The 4,392-nt window shown below is 43.4% G+C and overlaps 1 pseudogene; it reads left to right on the top strand.

The window, feature by feature from the left end:
• Positions 753-2,201, top strand: Gm12024 (predicted gene 12024; annotated as a pseudogene).
• Positions 2,202-4,392: the final 2,191 nt, after the last annotated feature.

The raw sequence follows: 4,392 nt of genomic DNA, 5'->3' as shown, positions 1-4,392 counted from the left end.
AATGCAAATAGTTAGGCTCAGTGATCAGTGCCCTTTCCCACTGAGCCATTTCACTGGCTCTTGGTTATTATATGACTAGCTGATTCAGTTCCTACAACTTTTCTGAAATAATGGGCTATACCTGGATATTTCATTAATTAATTAATTAATTAATTAATTGACAGCCCCATTGCAACTTCCACTTCCTTCTCTGCTCCTAGTCCATTCTTGTCCCTCATGTCCTTTTCCCTCTCCCTTTCTCCTCAGAGGTGGAGAGGCATCCCATGGATATAAACCTGCCTTAGTGTAGCAAGTCGCAGTACGACTAGGTGCATCTTCTCCTATTGATGGTAGAAGAGGCAGCCCAGTTATGGGTAAGAGATCCAAAGGCAGGCAACAGAGTCAGAGAAAGCTTCTGCTTTTGCTTTTAGGGGTTTGACATGAAGACCAAGCTACACATCTGTTCCATATATGCAGGGGCCTAGGTCAATCCCATGTATATGCTCTCTAGTTGGTGGTTCAGTCTCAGTCTCAGTGAGCAATTATGAGCCCAGGATAGTTGATTCTGTGGGTTTTCTTGTGGCATCCTTGACCTTTCTGGACCCTTCAATCCTTCCTCCCCATCTTCCACAAGATTCCCTGTGCTCCACCTAATATTTGACTGTGGGTCTCTGAGTGTGTTTCCATTAGCTGCTGGGTGAATCCTTTCAGATGATAGTTATGCTAAGGTCCTGTCCACAAGAAGCTGACACTATTAATGATATTTAGCTACTTGTGCAGCAGAGGAGACAATACAGATGCCAGAATCAGCAGCCTTCGTTTGAACAGCCCAAGAGATCCTCACCATGTGAAGAATGGTGAGGTAGGCAGGCAGCAGAGACATTCCCCTTCTCAGAGTGCCTCTCCATCACCTCCAAAGTGCCAAAGAGAGACTTCCCCTTGGATGCAGATGGGAAAGCAATGGAAGTTGCCAGTGACTAAGAGTAGTAGAAGGAAAAGTCCTTATCTGCCTCCTGCCAGAAGGCCAATGATCCCCTTCTCCAGCCCCTGCTCCTCCCCACCTCTACCTCCTGGGTGGCTCAGCCAACCCACCACAATAAAGGACCCCTTCTCCTCCCCGATGCTGCTCACAATCTCCAAGAAGATACTCTCCTCCCATCCAGAGGATATACTCTCCTTCCCTACATTCAAAACGGAGTACCACCTCACCCCCATTCCCTCCCAAGTGAAGGGCAGCACCATCTCCACCACCAAAGTGCCAGGTCTCCCGCTCTCCACCTCCTAAACAAAGAACACCCCCCCCATTCCCCCAGTCACCAAGAGACACTCAGCCTCCTTATCTTCAAAGCATAGGAAAGGGTCTTCCCCAGGCCACTCCACCTGGGATGCCCAATCACCACAACCAGACCTCAAGCCCTCTCCTTGTATGAAGAGGAACTTCAGAGTCATTCCAAGGAAGGCAGTCTCCATCTCCAAGTACTAGGCCTATTAGGAGAGTCTCCAGAACTCTGGAGCCCTAAAAGATAAAAATGGCTGCCTCCTTGAGCCCTCAGTAGTTAAGAAGGGTTTCATCTTCCAGATCTGTCTCTGGATCTCCTGAGCCAGCAGCTAAAAAGCCTTCAGCACCTCCCTCTCCTGTGCAGTCTCAGTCACCCTCCACAAATTGGTCACCTGTGTTACCAGTCACAAACTGGTCACCTGCAGTACCAACACCAAGCCCATCCCTTGCCAGGAACTCTGGTCAAGAAGGAGGTGGAAAGAAAAAGGAGGAGGAGGAGGACAAGAAACACAAGAAGCACCTAGACACAAGAAGGAGAAGGCTGAGGCCCTGGCCACCCCAGCTGCTGCAACCCCTGCAGCTGTTTCTGTTGTCATCACCACATCAGCACAGGAAGAGCCTGCAGCAGCACCAGAGCCCAGGAAGGAGTCTGAGAGTGAAGCTGAAGATGACAACCTTGATGACTTAGAGAGGCACTTATGGGAGAAGGCCCTAGGATCCATGCGGAAGGTTCAAGTGTCCCCAGTCCTAGGCGGACATGTTTGTTATGTTGTAAATTTTATTTGGTTTGTACTCAGTTCAATTTCAAAAGTTGCTCAAATGTGTTTGGGCTTTAGACTATAATATTTGTTGTAACAATTGCTAGGCTGAAGTTCACCATGTTTAAAAAAGGGGAGGGGGCATGGATTTACATTACAAAGGTGTCCAGGGTGTATTAGTGACATTCTTCCATTGACATTTAGAGTGAAATACTTTAAAGTCTCCACCCCCCAAAAAAATCTCTTTTAAAAAAGGGGGGGATTTGAATATTGTTGGCATTCTTGTGGTTCCTTTAAATGCCCTTGCCTCCCCAAAAGGTTGGGTTTTTTTCTTTTCTTTTCTCTTCTTCTCTTTTCTTCTTTTTTCTTTCTTCCCTTTTCTCTTGAATCTTAGCACCCACGTAAATTATGGTTCCAACCTTGTACAGGTTTGTAAGCTTGCCTAGAAATGAGACCACTGTTGAAGCACCATAGAGGTTTGAGTGAACGAGTGAGCGTTCACTCTGTTGCCTGTGGAGTCTGCTGTGTGGCAGGATCCCAGCACTAGAGCTGCAGGGCTGCCCTGTGGGACAGTTCCGAAGCTGATTTGGAACTCTGGGTTTTCTCTTTGAGGTTGTGTTGTTTTGTTTCCTTTTTCCCTTTTCTTCCTCTTTTGTAAAGGCAATTTCCTAGACCCAGGGCGGACCCTTCAGTTACATACATTTGTTTTATGGTGGCTCCCATTCATGTTTCTCCTCACTCTTCCAATTGGTACCCACAACTGAAGAGCTCATTTATTTGGCAGGCTGAAAGGGCCTGGGCAGTGTCTTGGTTTGACTTGTTTATTTTATTTTATTTCATTTTATTTTATTTTATTTTATTTTATTTTATTTTATTTTATCAAAAGCTTTTTAAAGCCTGTGGATTAGACAGGACAAATTTCTAAATTTAAATAAAAAAGAAAGTATTGCCTGATTGCCGGAGGTAACCATTTCAGTTTCTACATCCCCTATTGCTACCACTCTGTAGATTCCTGGGAGTTTCTATTGTCCTAGATTTCTAGTTCACCCTAGAGATGCCCTGTACTCATTCCCTTCTCTTTCCTTCTACCCTCTTCACACTTGATTCCTCCTTTCCCTCGACACCCCCTCTCCCACCCAGTTCCCCCTCTCCATCCACTCCCAATGTCTTTTTTATTTCCCTTTTACATAAGATTCAAGCATCCTCCCTTGGGCCTTCCTTGTTACTTAGCTTTTCTGGGGCCTGTGGATTGTAGCATGGTTATTCTGTACTTCATGGCTAATACCCATTTATAAGTAAGTGCGTACCATGTGTGTTTTTCTGGGTCTGGGTTACCTCTCTCAGGGTGGTCTTTTCTAGTTCTATCTATTTGCCTGAAAAGCTCATGCTGTCATTGTCTTTAACAGCTTAGTAATACTCCACTGTGTAAATAAATGTACCACATTTTTCTTTTCCATTCTTCAGTTGAGGAACATCTAGGTTGTTTCCAGTTTGAAGCTATTATGAATAAAGCTGCTGTGAACATAATTGATCAAGTGTCCTTTGTAGTGTGGTGGAGCATATTTTGGGTATATGCCTAGGAGTGGTGTAGCTGGGTCTTGATTTAGAACTATTCTTAATTTTCTGAAAAACTGCCAAATTGATTTTCGAAGTGGTTGTTCACACCCCCACCAGCAATGGAGGACTGTCCCCCTTGCTCCACATCCTCATCAGCATGAGCTGTCACTTGAGGTTTGGATCTTAGCCATTCGGAATCTCAGAGTCATTTTGACTTGCATTTCCTTGGTGACTAAGGCTGTTGAACATTTCCTTAAGTGCTTCTCGGCCATTAGAGTCCTCTGTTGAAAATTCTCTGTTTAGTTCTATATATCATTTTTAAATTGGGTTATTGAGGTTGTTGGTGTCTAATTTCTCTAGTTCTTTATACAGTTTGGATATCAGTTCTCTACTAGGTATAGGTTGGTTGGTGAAGATCTTTTCAAGTCAATTCCATTGATCAATCTGTCTTTCTTATGCTAATACTATGTGTGTTTTTTAATTACTATAGCTCTATAGTACAGCTTGAAATCACAGATACCTCCAGAAGTATTTTTTGTTTTTGTTTTTTATGGCACAGTATTATTTTTAGCTATCCTGTAGTTTTTTTGTCTTTCCATATGAAGTTGAGTATCATTCTTTCAATGTCTGTAAAGAATTGTGTAAAACTTTTGATGGGAATTGCATCGAATCTGTAGACTGTTTTTGATATGATGGCCATGTTTTCTATGTTCATCCTGCTGATTCACGAGTATTGACATCTTCTTCAATTTCTTTCTTCAAAGACTTAAATTTCAGAGGGAAACAAATTTATTTCATATATACTGCATGTGTGTATAT

This window comes from Mus musculus, chromosome 11 (assembly GCF_000001635.26).
Source record: "Mus musculus strain C57BL/6J chromosome 11, GRCm38.p6 C57BL/6J".
NCBI lineage: Eukaryota > Metazoa > Chordata > Mammalia > Rodentia > Muridae > Mus > Mus musculus.
Note: the sequence above shows the minus strand (reverse complement) of the source record. Positions and strands in the feature narration are given on the sequence as shown.